At 42.8% G+C, this 18865-nt stretch overlaps 1 protein-coding gene across 2 annotated transcripts in view; it reads right to left on the bottom strand.

Moving 5' to 3' along the window:
• The window catches only part of TMCC3 (transmembrane and coiled-coil domain family 3), a 229053-nt gene that overhangs the window by 169445 nt on the left and 40743 nt on the right, over positions 1 to 18865 (bottom strand). Inside the window, exon 1 of one of the 2 annotated variants that reach the window (XM_084617066.1) lies at positions 4345 to 4423. The exons of the other annotated variant lie outside the window; for it this stretch is intronic. The gene's annotated coding sequence lies outside the window, so the exon portion shown is untranslated. Of the gene's footprint in view, positions 1 to 4344; positions 4424 to 18865 lie in introns of those variants that run through there. 2 annotated transcript variants of the gene reach the window in all.

The following is an 18865-nucleotide window of genomic DNA, read 5'->3' as shown; positions in this document are numbered from 1 at the left end:
CTGTTAAGTTTTAGTGATTCAGAAGCATGTTATACCTTGGTTTTATTTGTAATCATTTTTGTCGCTATTATTCTTGCTTAGTATCACTTAAATCTCAGTGCTCATTGTTTTACCATAAGTACATCTCAGAGCCGCTACATTAAGCAGAAGAGCGTCAATTTTTGGTTAAATTAAGCAATCTGGTGTGTACACTGTCTCTTTAGAGACAGCAGACTTGGTAATTTCTATGAGCAGTGATGGGCTGGATGCTGCAGGGAAATGCTTCTGGAGGGCTTGGGGCACCATGGGTTGACCTGCAAGGCAAAGTTAGGACTGTTGGGATCCTGAGGAATCTGTGGGGCTGGCTAACAAACTGGAGCGGCAGGGAGTTGTCATTCTGTTCAGCACTAGCAGATCCCTTTTATGCTGAGGCAAAGAGGTAATGGTGATTTACAGTTCTGGACACCCCAAGAAAGTGTCACATATGTGCTTACATATCTTGCTGAATCTGAGCCTAAACTAGAACAAGGACTAAAATAATCTGACAATATTAAATTACACATATCTGCAAAGAATGACATCTGTGGCTTCTCAGCAATAGTCTTTTAGGATACGTTACCCAAATTAGTTCTATTATGTATCTTCAAATCTATGCTACTCTTAAAAAAATATGGGAGCAGTGCATGCACATTGGAGAACAGGACGTGGCTGTCAGAATGCATGAGTCTGTGTACGTGCTCATATCATATTTACATATATGTTTGCGCTTTGTAGGCCTTTCAGTATTACTTTTCATATGGTGGTTTCTATATTCTGTATCTTTAAAAAATGGTGAAGTTTGAATACAAGGTGTTTTCATGGAAAGTAATTTTTTTTAAAACTAAGTTATTCAATTTCATGCTGAGTTTTGAAAGCCATTGAAGACAGCAAAGTAACAAAACATCTGTCACATGACTTCTCACGCAATGAATGATTTGTTGTTTTCCTGTCCAATTGCAGAAACTGCCAAGGGGAGTGTTTTCTCACCAGTTGCTACAGCCAAGTTTTTCTAATCCATGATGAGCCAGAAATTAATCAACTCCCATTTTAAAGCAGCATTCCAGAGAAACGGTTTACTATGAATCACTGTTCAAACAAAAACAATCGCTCAGGAAGGAGTAGGCAGCATTGTTGTCACCTGACCTCGTTTGGGAGAGAGATGCATCTCTATGTTCCAATATGAGTCCCTATAGTGGAAAGTGATGTTTGTAAATAACCCTCTTCTTTGGCAGCCCTGACCCACTTTCAGGTGGTTCTAGCAGAGGCCAGGTTGTGGCCATTTTGTGCCTCAGCAGTCTACTCTTCTGGCAGACTTTCCGCCACTGAAGTTCTGTGGCAGGATCTACTTCAGTAGATGTAGATAATGTAACTGGGATAAAATACAATGTGGTTTTACAAAAGGTAGATCGTGCACATCAACCTGATCTCTTTCTTTAAGAATATAACCGATTTTCTAGACAAAGGAAATGGAGTAGATCTAATGTAGCTGGATTTCAGTAAAGCATTTGATACAGTTCCACATGGGAATGAATCTGTGTTCTGGGTGTACCTGAACCCAGCTCTGCAACCATTATCTTTGATATCAAAGGGACTATCTGTAGGAGGAGAGACAACTTGTGACAAAAGCTGCAGCATTAAGTTGTCTGTTTAAGCTTCAGAGTAGCAGCCGTGTTAGTCTGTATTCACAAAAAGAAAAGGAGTACTAGTGGCACCTTAGAGACTAACAAATTTAATTGAGCATGAGCTTTTGTGAGCTACAGCTCACTTCATCGGATGCTTGTTTCACTCCAGAAGACTTATAGCAAACGCGCAGGAAGATTGTGTGTGTCCCTGTGTCAGTCCCAGAGAAATAGGCGTGGGGAAAATAATGAATGGAAAAAACAGGTTCTTTTCTAGAGTGCAACAAAAGAGCTGAACTCACTAAAACCAGAGAGTCTGTCTGATGGGACATAGAAAAAATCTCATTCCAGTGGAAACTAAACATTCTTGATTTGAATATATTTGCTACAGTGGAACTGTCTTGCAGCAGGGAAAATCGTGCTGCAACTGAAAGAATTAACAATAGGTTCCAGCATGACTTTACTCACCAGACTAGAGTGATAGTGTACGTGGAAAAAAGTTGAAAGGATGTGTCTATCAGCAGACACTCTATGAAAGGCTAGGAATTTCCACTTGAATATAAATCAGTATCAGCTTCACAAGCTGATAAGGATTTTTGACTTCTGCGTCACATTCACCGAAAGTCTCGCAGTTTTGTTTTTAGTACTATCTTAGTTCCAAATGAACCTTTTTAAGTTTTAGAAAACTATATGTATAGGTCTGTGTGCAGCCAAGTACCTCTGATTAACATAAAAATGTAGATTTTTGCGTCACTGAAATGCATAACTGAGTCAGGCTGATTTTCTCTTCCTCTTCCCTTCCCCCGCTTGCTCCCCTCCCCCCCAAAAAGGACATTTTTCAAACAAAGTCTTCTAACTTCTCTAAAAAGCCAGCACTGTGCCATTCTCCAAGGCTGGCAATTCATGCAAGCAGGAAGGAATGGTACTTTCTACCACGGGAGATGTGACCATTTCAGTATAGTCTATCAACAGCCATTTTTAAATGAGGAAGAATTAGGAAAACAATTTACAAATCTTGGAAGAGAGCATCTTCCCCGCATCCCAGTAAATTCACTTTTAGATACCATGGGCCTTGTCCCTGACACAGCACACAGAGGATAAAGCTGCCTTGTCCAGACAGCTGGGAATTTCCTTAAAGGCCTTCAAACCAGTTTAGTCAGCTCAGTGCCATCCTCTCCTGAGTAAGAGGTGTGACTTAGGTGAGCCTGGAGTGTGGGGCCAAAGCATGCTGTGCCCTCGTGACCCCCAGTGGGCATAAAGGCCTCAGGGGAGCTATCACCAGCTAGCTTAAGTTGGAGCAGCTGTAAGGCTACTCAGACTTGCTGGCCCACAGCAGCTCCTGGGACTGGTGGAGTGCAAACGTGACATACATACAGCTACTTCTGCTCACTGCCCCCTTTGTTTCAGCATCAAGCACCACAGTGGACTCAAAGATCGGGGCAACTGTGTCTTATTTTTAAACAACAACAATAGTATTACAGAGATTACCCTTGTTAGGCAACTTCCTTCATTAAGAGGCCACTCCAAAGTGTCCTCTCAAGTATTAAGTATAATTCTGCTACACCTTCACTCAAGGGTATTCTCAATTAAGGAATCAATTGATATCAGCTCCTTGAGAGGTTGCATAAGACAGTTTTCATGTAATCACAATTTTATATTATGGTCCCACGATCCTCAGAAAGACACTCAAGGTGCAACACAAACAAATAATCTACCAGAGACAATGTTCAGAAAATGAGACATTGATTTCACACATGCAATGAGGGTGAGAGGGGAGATGGAAGAGGGAGTTGTTTTGGTGTGGTTCTCAGCATCTCTCCCAACATCCAAGCTCTTGCACGCCCCCAAATCTGCCTTTTCCTCTCTGTTCCTGATGCTGAGGCCCTTGCCCATCTGTCATGGGACTTATATACACCCATGCTGGTTCAGCAGCCAAAGGGTTAACAAAGCAAGTGCCTGCCTGCTCTGCCAGAGCTAATTTATTCTGCTGCTGTGGGGCTGCCAAAAGGTTGTAAGGCAGGCAGATGTTGTGGCTGCCAGAGAGACAGAGGGATTGCAGAGAGGATCCCTCCAGAAGGTTGGTGAGACCCCTGCCCACCAAAGAGGGAGAAGCAGGGCAAGTGGCTGGGGAAGACAGAGGCAGGAAGTGGCTCAAGAAACCACAAGGGACTGGTTCTGGCTGTTCCAAACAAGGGCCCAGAGCTGGAACCCAGTGGAGTGGGCAGGCCTGGGTTCCCCTACCTACCCAGCCAGGGCTCCTGAGAGAAAAACCTTCTAAACTCAGGGGAACTAGTGCTGATGAGCCCCTACTAAAGCCAGGGAAATTCCACTTCCCCATTATCCTACAAGGGACAGAGACTATTGAGGACCCGGCCAAGAGGGGTCGGTCCTTGACAAGGACTTGAAAAATGTAGAGTCGGGTGTGCTGGCATCATGGGGGGGTGCAGCCAAGTCGATGTAGCTCCCTGTCCCACCACAAGGGGATGCTAACAGATAAAGACCCCCTTATTATACCACGCCTTGGTCATCAGGCATTTATTACTGTAACCTCCTCTTCCCTGCCCTCCCAACTTCTCTCCGAAGTGCCACTGCTAAAATCATCTCCCTTAGTGTGCTGGGTCATCAGCCCCCCCTCCACCTCTTGAATACTGTCACTCACTCCCTTTCTTTTACTACAGTACATCGAAACCAAGCTCCTTGTCCTCACCTTCAGGGCCCTTAATCATCTCATCCCCATATCAGTCTGTTTTCCTTTCCTCTTCTCCCCTTGCTTTGTCTCATCTTCCCTCCACTGTCAAGTCTTCAGGAAGAGAAAAGACACTCCTACAGAAGCAAACATTCTGGTGAATAATCTCCTAATGGCTGGCATGAGGCAACTACCTGCCCTTGAATAACTAAACTTCAGCAGGGCAATGTGCGCTCAGTCTCATCTAGCTCTGACTCTTTACTGGATCACTGCTGACCTTAACCCATTATGAATGAAAGTGCCTCAGGATAAGGGCCTTGTCCATACCTCAGCTCTGCCTGACCTGCTCTGCGAGCTTAGGCAAGTCCCATTACCTCTCTGTGTTTCTATTTCCCTTCCCGCCCCTTTGTCAATCTTGTCTGTTTAGACTGTAATCTCTTCTGGACAGGAAATGCCTCTCACTATGTATCATACAGTGCCTAGCACAACTGAGCCCCTACCTCAGTTGGGGTTTCTAGGCACTACTGTAATACAAACAAATAGTAATAATAATAATAATAGTATTTTTGTAAGGCATCTAGCACACTTTCAGTGGTATACCCATAATTAGTAGTAATAATGTATTGCAGAAATGAGGCAGATAAAAGATCAGGTAACTGCCTATCTAGACAAACGAGACACGTTCTGAACCACATCGCCCCCTTGCTGTGGTTTAGAGAGATGACAGCGAGCAACCTTCATTTCCTTCTATGTTATTCTCCCTCACGACCGGTGATAGATTTATAACTGCGAGAAGGAACGAACACAAAGACAGGTGTTGCTACGTACAGTTGAGATTTTAGGAGATGAGACTGTCTGGCATTCAACAGTAATGACGAAAAGTCCAGCAGGATCATCCACATGGCTGCCTGCAAATGTCAAGTAATGCTACTAGCCCGCTTGAAAAGTGTGTAAAAACGTACCAGGGGAATATTTTGCTGAACTGGGATGCACTTATCTAGAATCAAGAGATGACCGTCCCAACAAACAAGGCAGGAAAGAGACTTAAACTAGTCTAAATAGCTGTTGGGCGTTCTTAAATTCTGCAGACGCAGAACATTTCACACAACAAACTAATCAGTATTATAAGCAAACTGAGGACACCAGCTGACCTCCATCCCAATCCTGGAATAAATGCATTCTAAGGGGGAAAACAAGGTTCATCTTTATCCCTTGACAAATGGAATTGGAAAGTTAAATAAATAATGCAAAAGTGAAAGTTCACCTAATTCCTCAGACCACTGCTAATAGCAATTTCATGTTCAGACAAGGCATGGTGACTCCAAAGCCAAGCACCTTCTGAGAGCTCTGCTTATAACAACAAAAGAGTGCTCTCTCTCGCTCTCTCTCTTCTGAAGTTTGTTCCTAAAAGATTCAAAGTGAAACATTTCTTGATCTAAACTTGTAAAAGGACCGAAGTGTCTCAAAGTAAGGAGTAGTCACCTGAGCGACATTTTTTCCAAGCCAAGCGTATCCCATCCCCAACTCTTTCCTCGTTGTCATCCTTCAGAGCATTGGGTGATGTATCAGGATCAAGTCTGGAAATTCAGAATGGGGAGGTCTGTGTCTGAATGGAAAAATTCCAACTCAATCCAGCATGCTTCCTTCTGCTGAGAGCAACAGAGACTCCAAGAATGTATGAATTTGGGGGCTTCATGCATCTCACATTGTCATTTACACCTATGTGTAAGGTGTAAACTGGGTGTAAAATACTACCACATCAGAGCAGTTGAATTTTACACTCACTCTTCACAGCTGTAAATAAGTCCACAGGGAAGTGGGGACTTAGGCCCTGTATGTTAATTTTATGCCTTTTATGTATGTATCTGCCTATTCCAGACAATCTGCACATAGTCTTAGGGCTAGTGTACACACCAAAGTTGCACCTGTTTAGTTTGAATTGGTCTAAAAATTACTTAGGTCTGCTCTACACTTAAAATGACCTAGCTATGTGACCCTGAGCACTGTAATTAAGCCAACCCAACCTCTGGTACAGAATGGCTAGGTCAGCGGAAGGATGCTTCTGTTGACCTAGCTACCACCACTTGGTGAGGTGGATTATCTACATGGAAGGAAAATGCCCCTCTGTTAATGCAGAGAGTGTCTATACTACAGCACTACAGCAGCATAGCTGCATCGCTGCACCAGTGCCATTGTAGTGCCCATACTGTACATATGCCCTTAGTTAAACTCCTGCGCGGACACTCACATTGGTTTACCTTGCACTTGCGAGCGTCCACACACAAAGCTGTACCAGTGTAACTCAACTGCTATAGCTGACCTGGTGCAAACTTTGTGTGTAGACCAGTCCTCACAGTGTTCTCTTTCAAACGTTCACCCCTTTCCTACAGATGCTTTTCGAGCTTACTACTGAGAAATCTGGGCCAATTAGCATGAGGAGGTAACAGTTTGTAATATGAGGGTAAAATAATTCAGGAAGATGAAATCAGAAGCCAAACAACCTTGGTTCTCTGGCTTGAGAAAGGTGTTAGGTGCCTTTTGAGGAAAACGTAAGAAAAACTACAAGCCCTCTTGTTGCTATTAATTTTAAAGCTTTACTTTCCAGAAGCACAGCAATAGATCCCAGGGCTTAAAGTGGTCTCCCAGAAATGCTAGTTCTCTCTTTCCACAAGGATGGAATTGAATTAGTTTGTAATCTGAATTTTAGGGCTTGGAGAACTTGATTAAATGCCTTCTCACCAGATATTGCCTTGTTTCAGACCCATCTTATAGCTCTAGTTTTTTGCTGTCCCCAAGAGACTGAGGCTGCTCTGTGCCTTGCCATCTATTACTGCTAGAGACAAAAAGTGATGCACATGATCAGCCTTATTTCCTCCACTTCATCCCTTCTTCCGCCCAAAGGAGAACGGAAAATTACAAAGCGAAGCTTTGTTACTTTGAACACACAAGTAAGATGAACACAGTAAAGATGTTGCCTGAGCACGTGAGCTTATACTCAGACCCCTGCACTGTTCCCTCCCATCCTCTCGCCCCCTGGCCCTTTGTGGTTAGGCTGCACTGTGATCTGTACAGCTCATTAGGCTCTAGATGGCACACATTACTTTCACTCTACCGCAACTGCATGCGCATCACGCTGATACAGCAACATTGCAATTAAAACCATTTTGATGAGCCATTTTCTCGGAAAAGAGTCATTTTACATTTGCTTGATTTCTAGGGGCGCTTGGTTAGTGCTCCGAGAACGGCATTCAGAGGGGCCGGTGGGGATCCCCCCCCACATACGTTCCAACCCCTTGAGGCTCAATCTTTTTCTGCAAAGTGTCATTCCGAGTGCTTGTAAAAAATTATTTTAATTAATTAAGACGTTGCTTAGTCTTCTGCTGAGGGAGGGACACGATATTTTCTAAGTGAAGTCAGATGGCTGTGATAAATGAAACCATCAACGTGATATTAAAACAAATGTTAAGGGTCTAAAATAAACACAAGCAAGCACATCATTAGCTCATTGCCAACATGCCAACCGAGAGCTGAATGCTTAGGCCAAAATTTTCTAAACTGGCCTCTGAATGTGGGTGCCCAATTTGAGACACGGTAGGTGGACACCAAAAAATCCTGAAGTGCCAACAAATCGGATGCCACTCTTGAAAAATTCTAGCCCTGCAGTCTGAGCCCAAAAGATGCTGTGTGCCCTCCCTCACCTGCCATTGAAACCCATAGGATGGGCTGCTAGTCCCCTGTAAGGACGGACCATGTCCCTGAACCCATGTCAAGTACCCACCTTTGCTGTACTGTTTAGGCACAATAAGATTGAGTTCATACGAGGACTTAGCATTTAAATAGCACTTTTCATCTTCCAAAAACTTAATTCATCTTCACAGCTAAGGCTTCTTCACCTCTACACTTCTGTAGGTCTACGTTACATCTGCTTTCTGCTCTGTGGGCTACTAATGTTGTATGTCTTGTAAAAGTAGTCCCTACACTTGCAAACACATCTAAAGTATGTCAACTACTTTTACAAGGTATGTTGGTGCATATAAATGGCAGCATACAGCCTTATTTTCTTGTTGTTTGTCATGTTTGACTCCCACTATATCTTCATGTCTGTGGGCCTGTATTTATCACTTTTGCCAAAGTAAACGATCTGGAGACAGAACAGACTCAGCACACATGTTAAAGGTATAAACAGAGATTAGTTCTCCCCCCATTTGTCAAATGTACTATTTAAATTAATAAATCCTAGAGACGCACTAAAATTGCTTCAATCAGGTTCAGCAACTTTTTAGGAATGGGGTTTCCTGCCAGTTAAACACCATTAGTATGAAAGGGGGGAAAAAAGATCACACTTCTGTCTGAACATTTTGTATTTGCTACAGTTACAAATGACACCTAAGATTACCAGAGCTGAAAGACGCTTGCCGCAAATAAGACTGTCTCTGTTTTTCAGTTTACTCTGTGCATTTCACATCATTTTGTCTCATCAGTTTCAGAGCTTTTCCTGTACAATCAGTCAGTGTCTCCCTTTCTGAAGAGGCCATTAGAAACATCAAGGGAGGAGCAGAACAGACCTTTTAAAGGGCATATGAAAAAGGTGCCCTATTTTAAACTGGATTCTAACAAAAGCATCCCTTTAAAGAGGAAGTATTTACGAAAAATATATTTTAGTGTGTAAGATAATATATAACAATATTTTGCATTTCTATAGCACTTTCCCTCTGAACTCAAAGTGCTTTACAAGCATTAATGAATTTACCCTCACAGTTCCTTGGGGTGAGGGTCTGATTCCCCCAGTTTATTGATGATGGGGCAAAGACAGGTTAAGTGACTTGCCCAAAATCACACAGGCAGTTTGTGGCAAAGCTTGAGGTAGAATGCTGGTCTCTGAACTCTCAGTCCTGAGCCTGAATTACAGACCAACCATTCATACTCTTCTCTCATGTACAGAGGAGTTCTCTTGTGAAATCATACCCAGAGGCCTGGACCCACAAGAATTTCAGGGTCCTCCCAACCAATGAACTGCAGCCTCCCTCATTCTTGAATCTTTGATCTTCACACTAGCTCAGGCAGCCCAACCACCCCCACCCCACCCCAGCAGGCGGACAGTCAGCCACCAGCAATCAGCTGGGCAATGCATTACCATCTGCTCCTCTGCCTCTAGCAGCCTGCCACAAGCAGGCACCTACAACCATGGGACCCAGTTCTTTTAGCTCTCTCCACAACAGTAATCAGAAGCAGGAGAGAGCCCTGGCAGCGTTAGGCTAACCACTGGGCACCTTCTGTGCAGAAATAAATATGCTTAACTTCTCTGCTAGTGCAGTTGCCCTGCAGCTCACCAAATAACCTTAGGCAATACCCACATCATTTAGTTATTTATTCTTGAATCACACCAATGTGATATATGCCATCATGTGCCAGCAATGCCCCTCTGCCATTTACATTGGTCAAACTGGACAGTCTCTACGTAAAAGAATAAATGGACACAAATCAGATGTCAAGAATTATAACATTCATAAACCAGTCGGAGAACACTTCAATCTCTCTGGTCACGCAATCACCGACATGAAGGTCGCTATCTTAAAACAAAAAAATTTCAAATCCAGACTCCAGCGAGAAACTGCTGAATTGGAATTCATTTGCAAATTGGACACTATTAATTTAGGCTTAAATAGAGACTGGGAGTGGCTAAGTCATTATGCAAGGTAGCCTATTTCCCCTTGCTTTTTCCTACCCCCCCACCCCCACCCCCGACGTTCTGGTTAAACTTGGATTTAAACTTGGAGAGAGGTCAGTTTGGATGAGCTATTGCCAGCAGGAGAGTGAGTTTATGTGTGTGTGTGTGTTCCCCGGGGGGGGGGTGTGTGTGAGAAAGCCTAGATCTGTGCTGGAAATGACCCACCTTGATTACCATGCACATTGTAGGGAGAGTGGTCACTTTGGATAAGCTATTACCAGCAGGAGAGTGAGTTTGTGTGTGTGGTTTTTGGAGGGGGGTGAGAGAACCTGGATTTGTGCAGGAAATGGCCCACCTTGATTATCATACACATTGTGAAGAGAGTGGTCACTTTGGATGGGCTATTACCAGCAGGAGAGTGAGTTTGTGTGGGGGGGGGGTGCCCGGCGGAGGGTGAGAAAACCTGGATTTGTGCTGGAAATGGCCCAACTTGATGATCACTTTAGATAAGCTATTACCAGCAGGACAGTGGGGTGGGAGGGCGTATTGTTTCATGGTCTCTGTGTGTATATAATGTCTTGTGCAGTTTCCGCGGTATGCATCAGATGACATGAGCTGTAGCTCACGAAAGCTCATGCTCAAATAAATTGGTTAGTCTCTAAGGTGCCACAAGTACTCCTTTTCTTTTTACTAAAACCTACACAGATCCTAAGAAAACAGTTGGTGGGCTCTGATTTATTTGATGACTTAGCAGTTTTTGCACCTTTTTCAACAGAAATATTGTAGGTGAGATTTTTGTTGCTGTTTTTTAAATGAAGCAAAAATTGAAAATGTCCATAAGTTTCCTTGCCAGGTGCAGAAAACAACACCACCACTCTGCACTGGTGTGTGTGTGTGTGTGTGTGCGTGTGCGTGCGTGTGCGTGCGTGTGCGCGCGCCTAGAGATTGCTTCAGATGTGAAATTGCTATTTGAGCCTCTCTCCTCTGAATTCCAGGGGCAGGATAGGGAACCCCCAGACCTTAACCCAACCCTGTACTTTTAAGTGTAGATTTGATCTAACACTGCTATTTTCCTGATTTGGTTCAGATGCAGACCTCAGTGGCAAAACTCTCAAACTATTTCCACTGTTCACAATAAAGGAAAGCTGGAGTGATCTTGGTAGATTTATATTGCTGTACTTTTAGACCACCAATCATGCAATAAGCCAGGATTCTGCACCATAACTCTAGCCCTCGTTAGCCTTTGAATGCAGCCTAAATCTAATCTGGATCTGAACACAGTCACCTCCTTCCATTTATTCCCAATGCCTTTGTTTGAGGATCTCAAAACACTTACAACAGTGAGTAAGTATTGTGCACATTTTGAAGGAGGTGTGGAGCAAATGATGCACAGAGAGGGCAATCGAGTTATCCAAGCTCACAGAGTGGGTCAATACGAGTTGAGAGAACTCAGATCTTCTATTTCCAAGGCTTGTGCTTCAAATAATTAAATCACCCTGCTTCCCTACTGTGACTGAATTACTAGCCCCATCAAGTGCAACAGTCATGCCAGAATCCGCTTCCCCACCTGAGAATCTGAACCAAACCCTAGCCAGAGAGGGGAACTGGTAAATTAACGTATTTTAGTGAATAGGCAGGCTTGAGCCTGGCAGTGATTCCAGCCCATGTTGTTATTAAACAAATGCAGGGGGAGGGGATTAGCGACTGCTGATTATAGTGGCCTCTTCTGGTGCATAAGGACATAGCACAATAAAAATCAGGAAACTTTAAAAAAAATTCATCCCTCTGACTCAATTTCACCCACAGGCACTGGAACTAGGGATGCAGGGGGTGCTTCCACACACCCTGATTTGAAGTGGTTTCCATCATATACAAGGTTTACAGTTTGGTTCAATGGCTCTCAGGACCCCCACTATACAAACTGTTCCAGTACCCCTGATTTCACCACTTGAAAATGGGGGAGCAGCACCTTCCTCGTCTACTTCACACATGGTCCGAGGGTTGGTTGTGCTTGTGTTCTCTTAGTGAATGTGTGCATAGCCTTTTGAAAAATGGGAAGTGCTCTATAAATGCTCATTATTACCTTCTCCTCCAGTGCCTACTGAAATCTGTGACATTTTTTGGGCAGGGGGGTGCAGCATGTGCTGTGGGAGGCCTCTGAAGTTGCTTATTTTGGACTAAAGCTGCTCTCAGCAACTCAACTGAATTACTTCTTGAATGGGGGAAAATCCCTTTTCTAGATTATTCACAGCAGGCTTCCTCTCCCTCCCACAAACAGCTGGTGTTTCTGTTGAGTGTCAGAGTGGTTTTAGTCCAGGCTATGGCTATTTCAAAGACCTCACAAAGCAAATGTTGCACTTAAGCTAATGATGTCATTTCAGTGACACTGGAGGATTTGCAAAAAGAAAAGGAGTACTTGTGGCACCTTAGAGACCTTAGGATTTAACATCCTAGAGTCCCCTTGCGCCTTTAAGACACAAATTAAACGTGCATTTTCTCAGTAGAACATCACACTCCAAGGTCTGCTCTTAGCCAGTGAACCACACTTCTCAACAGGCACTGGAGGCACATGGCCTTCGCCTTTATGTTTCTCCATGCACCTGAGGCTTTCGGATATCTCATAGCAACTGCACATTCTGTCTCATGTTATTCCTCACTCTTACCCATCAGTGACCAAAGTGACAAACAGAGGAAAGTTTGATGGTGACAGAGCTAGGGTTTGATTCAGTTGTGAATAACCTAGACCTGAGCTCAAACCAAAAAACCATGATCCAAATACAGACCAGCATTATGGAAATTCAGAGCTAGGCCCAAATTTTGTGGCTGATCTTTATACGGAGCTGAACACCAAATGCAGACAGCCTGGCTCTTTGGGAACATCTGGACCTGGAACTGAACTGTGTGGCTCAATCCCAGTTCTTACCAAAGGCAGAAACCTTACAGGCAAGAATCCAGTCAAATTTCATTGCTGAAAACAGACAGCTGCATTGTCATTCTTCAGCTAAAGCTTTGCTTTCTTCCATGCTACAGCAGTAGTAGTTTAGCAAAATTAAAATAGATATGTGTAATCTACCTATCTGCTTTAAAGGATCTGATAAAATGCTCACTGAAACTAATTAAGACTCCCATTGACTTCAAATGGGGATTGGAGCAGGGCCCAAATCAAATAAAAAATGAAACACACAATTATATCTACATGCTGACACTACAACTTCTGAGAGGAAAAAAGAATGGAGAGCAACATCTTTAATCCTATCGGATGTTTTTCTCCCTATGTAAATACAGTACATACAGCTCTCCTCAGCCTTTTGCTAACGTTCACATGCTGTATATTTGTTATTTGTGTCAAATGTTACTTTGTGATTACTTAGTACTAAATAGAACATGCAGCCATTTACCCCTGTGTATATTCCATTCTGTATTCAGGTTCCCCTCGATTATCACCATCCAACGTTGAAAACAGAACAAGTATTCTATACTGTAGTAATAAATAAGATAGTGAGTCTGACTGAGCTAGATACATAACAGGTTTCAGAGTAACAGCCGTGTTAGTCTGTATTCGCAAAAAGAAAAGGAGTACTTGTGGCACCTTAGAGACTAACCAATTTATTAGAGCATAAGCTTTCGTGAGCTACAGCTCACTTCATGCATCTGATGAAGTGAGCTGTAGCTCACGAAAGCTTATGCTCTAATAAATTGGTTAGTCTCTAAGGTGCCACAAGTACTCCTTTTCTTTTTGCAGATACATAACAGTAGACTTAACAAATGAACTGTTCCTGTGGGTAGTGACTTAATATGGCATCGCCTTGCATTTTAATACTGCTGATGCCGACACAAAATTAGTCTCTCAACACTCCAGCCCCCTTCTGAGCTCTTTTAGATGTAGAATACTATGATCTGTCCAATTAACAAAACAAAGATGTCAGTTTCTTTTAGCAGCAACAGCATGTTAGAGCTTTATTACTCTCTTAAGTCATGTTAAACGCTACACAATCTCATACCTGCCATTCAGCACGAGCTATCGAATAAGTTACCTGTACATCATGTGTCTGTAGCATAGTAAATAATTCAGTATTTCTGCTGCTGAGCCTGGAAACCAGCAGTGAGAGTTCCCAGGTATTACACTGTGTAGCTACTTATATTTGTCTTTGCACCAGTGGACACTCAGATCAACTGCCAGCATCTTTTTCCCTCCTTCCTGTGCCGTGACAGCCCTTCCTTCCCTTTTTGAAGTGCTCACAACACATTACTGGTGGGGTGTGAAGGGCTGTGTGTAATGAGGCTCATGTCAAGTATTTTAAATATGGGCATTTCCTTGGATTTCTTGACACTTTCATGTGTCTACCAGGGATTTGCCAACACTTCATTCTATAATCCACTTTGCAGAGCAAAATCCTTTTATGGACAGTTTCCCAATCCCTCACCTTCTTCCTATTATTCCCCTCTTCCTCTGGTGACCAGGTAGTTTATTACAGACCGTGTCTGAGATACTGCTGTGTATTGTATAGGAATGTTCGTAAACTAGGGCACAGGCAGAATAGTGGGTGAAAAAAGTTTAAGGGCCAGATCCAAAGCCCACTGAAAGCAATGGAAAGACTCCCATTGACTTCACTGGGCTTTGGATCAGGCCCAAAGAGAGATGTGGTTGTCACATTGCCCTGTCCAATAGGGGGCAAGTTGGGCTATTGAATCAAAATCACACTCTTAGGGGAGGGGAGGACTTTCCTTTCACGAGGTCTTGGAGCAAAGTAACATACAATGTATCTTCCAAAGATGTTCTGCAACCTCCCCGTTTCCAATTTTAAGGCACTAGCCTTTACCCCAATCCAATGCTGCATAGATTTTCCTCGAAGCCAACTCCTCATCCCTTGATCACTTGCCAGACCTCTTCCCACCCTTTCAAACCTCCCAAAAGGTTAACAGAATTACTATTTATTTGTTCAGTGCATTAAGGATCTGATCCAAAACTTTCCATGGATTTCAGTGGGTTTTGGATTGGGCCTGTAGTTCTGTACAGGACACAAATCCCAGATAGAAGATACACACAAATCAGACTGGATACACCAGTCGATGCAGAGGGTGGTATCAAGTTGGATTATTCCTTTTATAAACTGAATCTCTTTGGGTTATGGCAATAGACTAACATGGGTTCCTTGACCTCCTTGTCTCAGCCAACTCAGCTTCCACTATGGTCTCTCCCCAGCAGTCTGCGAAAGCAGTCCTTATGCTCAATCCTGTGCTAATGGTTTGCTGCACAAGGTCAAAAACATAGGCATCCAAAGGTCCTATCCTAATGCACCCCTGCTGACCACGGCAGGCCTCTATGACAGGGGACAATATAGCAGACAGTACTCAACAGCACAGTGATGGGAGCCCTGCTCAGAGCTCTCTAGAGCATAAAGCCTTATATTGCATCCAGTCTCTTAGGCCCCATCCATCCTTCCATCCACACAGAGCCCCATCAGAGTCAGGCACTGATCCTACCACAGGGTCAATGCAAGCATAAAGGTCTGTGTAATGTTAATTACATAGTGTTAGTTAAGGCTACCCTGCCCCCACACACTGCTTCCCGCAGTCACAATAATTAGCCCCGGAATATGAAACAAGAATAGTTTCAATTGAATTCATTTTTTTCAAATACAACTAATTATATTGAAAAATTAAAATTTCATGTCAAAACAGAACTCTCAAGCAAAATAAGTAAAATTCATCATCTTATTGCCTTTAAACATACACTCTATCATCCCCTGCAGCACATGCTTAATCCCTTTTTCCCCAATGCAGATGAGAGAGACACAAAAAGAGAGTGTGTATGTGTGTGTGTTTGTGTTTTTAGGCTAGAGAAAAAAGCTTTCAAAGCAGTGCCTCTTTAAAATGGAAGTTTCGTCTTTCTCTTAAGAACAGTGCAAAGACTTCAAATGCATTTGAAAAATATAAGCAGTGGGTATGTATATTGATGGTGCAATTAGGGCTGGAAGCAGATCACAGTTTAGGTGTCAGAAATTACAAGGCTCTGACGGATCAAGAAAATACTTGCTAGCAAGAAAGCTACCTGGTTTTGAATCTCGTCATCCTGTGTAGAGACTGAGTGCTTGTAAAATATAAAAATAAACAGAACAGGCAAACCTCCAGTGGTGAGCGCTCCCTGGGAGCAGGTGCAGGAAAGTATGCATGGCTTGATTTTAGAGGTACTGAGAATCTGCGGGATCTGTTGAAGTCAGCTGAACCAGTGGGTACTCAGCACCTTTAAACTTGGCCATAAAGAGCTAGCAGAGGGTTGAGAACTAGTGAGCCACCATTTCACTCCTGGAATCATCATTAAGATTTTAAAGAAAGTTCAATCGGGGGTTGTTGGGTGAAGAAAATGAACACAAAGGATTCTGTGTGGAAGGTCCTACTGGAAAATACTTGACCAGCAGCCACCTCTAAACCATAGGAGTCACTAGAAACAATTTTTAACCTGATCACGATAGTCTTTGGAGTTGTGTCATCAGATGCAATCCAGACAGCTGCTGTTCCTTTCAGAGTGTGCCTTTCTGTTCATACAATGAACCCCACCATTAAAAGAAAATGCCAAGTTCTATCTTCTTTGAAAAGGTTAATCGCCTTTGTCTCTTTAACACTTAACAATAAAATGAGCATGAATGGTTAAAACTGATTTACTGACTCTTAATAAAATGTACTTAAAAAGAAAGAGTCAAACTCTTCTACATGAAATCCAAACAAGAATAAAATGAAATTACATGCTTAAAATGCTAGCAACATTCAAATGACTTCAAAATTTAAAAAACAAAAACCAAAACCTGCAAGAGTGTCCCAAAGTAGCCACTTACATTAAAGTATGCACATTATTTCAAATCCAGTTTTTCACAAGCATGCCCATGCTTCTTATCAAACAGTACAGAGGTAAATCCATTCCCGTTATTATATGTTGCAGTGTGGGGCTATACCATTGCCATCTTCTGGGCAGAATCAGAGCAGCTCACCTCTGTGTCATAGGTCTTATACTGCTAATGAAGTTCCTTCTTTGGCTCAAGTGGTAAGGCCCTATGCCTACAAAGCAGGGAAATTTTGGTTCTACCACGGGTATCTCTATTGAGTATCTGAGTTGCCACAGTATGCAGCATAGTGACAACTGTAAAATCCTAAGTGGCCATAGGCTTGTTAAAACACCTACAAATGCCTATAAGACCTAAGTTTATAAACTTCAGTAGCTCAAATGAATCTTCACTGAAAGTCACTTATCAGTAACCAAACTGAAATTTTGGTTCATAATCCACTGGCTATCTCCTTATTTTGTGCCCAGTGGTTTGTGTCTTTGAGTTACACTCATAAAGTATCATGGATCAGGATGAGAAAACTCTCCAAAAGGGAGGAGATTTTGTTGAAAGATTGTTCTTATCAAAGGGAACATTTTTATTTGCTTTACAGAGAAACATCCCTTTCACTTAAATCCATTCCATAACAAAAAGCAGTGAGTATTTTATACAAAGCTTTGTTGGGATGCAAGGGAAATGTCAGCCATCTAAAATGTGTGTCAAGCAAAGACAGAAGCAATTTCTGGTAGAGGCTGCCAAGCTATTATTGCTGAATTCACAAGCTCCATGTGACAGTCACCAGTGTTACTTTGAAAGCCAAGGATCAGACCAGCATAGTTCCCTTGTGGTGATGTTGAACATGTACAGTTTAAGGCACATTGCAGACTTTATCATTTCCTTGTTTCAAAATACGTAGATCCTCAGCTGATGCAACTTTAATCTGCATTCATTTGAGCTACTCCAATTTGCGCCCGCTGAGGAACCAACTATGTAATTTGGATAGTAGTAAGCAAAGTTTGCAATGCACCTCAAATGGTACAAGTAACTGATCAAGACTGGTTCAGAATTTTACAGAACAGCTACATTATCTCTATCTTTGTTTGCTGGACTGGCTCCTTTGGTCTCCCTTCATCTACCACTCTCGTGCTTGTTCTTCCATTTTTTTACTTTTTTTGGGGGGGCGGGGGGGTTCTCTTCTTTTATTTTCTTAAGGCTCATCCTTTCAGCTTGGTTTTTCTTAATGTTTCTTCTTTATTCCTTGCGATAAGAAAACCTGACTTGCAGCCTATAGGTGTCTCTTGCGGCCAAGGATTTAAAAAACATTTAGCCAGGTGTCTATGGTGGAGTTCACCGCAGTAACTGTATTTAAGCGAATACTGATGGTGGATTTTTTTGGCGTGAGGTTACAGGAGAGGTCCAACAAACTAATGAACTTTACTGTCATCTAGAACAACTAGAGCTGTTGCTCAAGACAGAGTGGATAGAAGCAAACCTGAGAAACTAGCTGAACTGGCCATTCCTGTCAGCACTGGGAGAGCCGCTGTCTAGATTGATATATGTCCAAAAGGAGATCTGGAGATCAAAGGGACCAGTCCACCGAACGGAGACAGAGCTCATATAATTGTCCCTGTTTATTTTCACCCAAACTGGCACTAAACTGATTTAACTCCCACTGACAGAGCCACATTGGTTGTGAACCAGAGTGACTTCTATTGATTTAAAATCAGAGAGCCAGATTAGAGAAAGTTTGCATGTGTATGTGACAATGATTCACCACCTTAGCTGACACACTGGGGACTGAACCCAGGAACTCCAGAGCTAAAAGCATAAACAGCAACAGTTTGAGCTAAAGAGCAAAGCCTCTGCAGCTAGTGACTGTACCAACTCATATCCTCTCTGGATCAGCACAGAGGCAGAGCTGTAACACATCCACCAGTGGGTTATATGGACACACAAGTTCTCGCTGATATAACGAAAGCTATACCACTGTGACCTCTCGGCGTAGAACAGGCTTCTTTTGTGTGTTTACATTTGACTTGGTCCCAAAATTAATTGG

Source organism: Lepidochelys olivacea, assembly GCF_965140295.1.
Source record: "Lepidochelys olivacea isolate rLepOli2 genome assembly, chromosome: 1".
Lineage (NCBI taxonomy): Eukaryota > Metazoa > Chordata > Testudines > Cheloniidae > Lepidochelys > Lepidochelys olivacea.
Note: the sequence above shows the minus strand (reverse complement) of the source record. Positions and strands in the feature narration are given on the sequence as shown.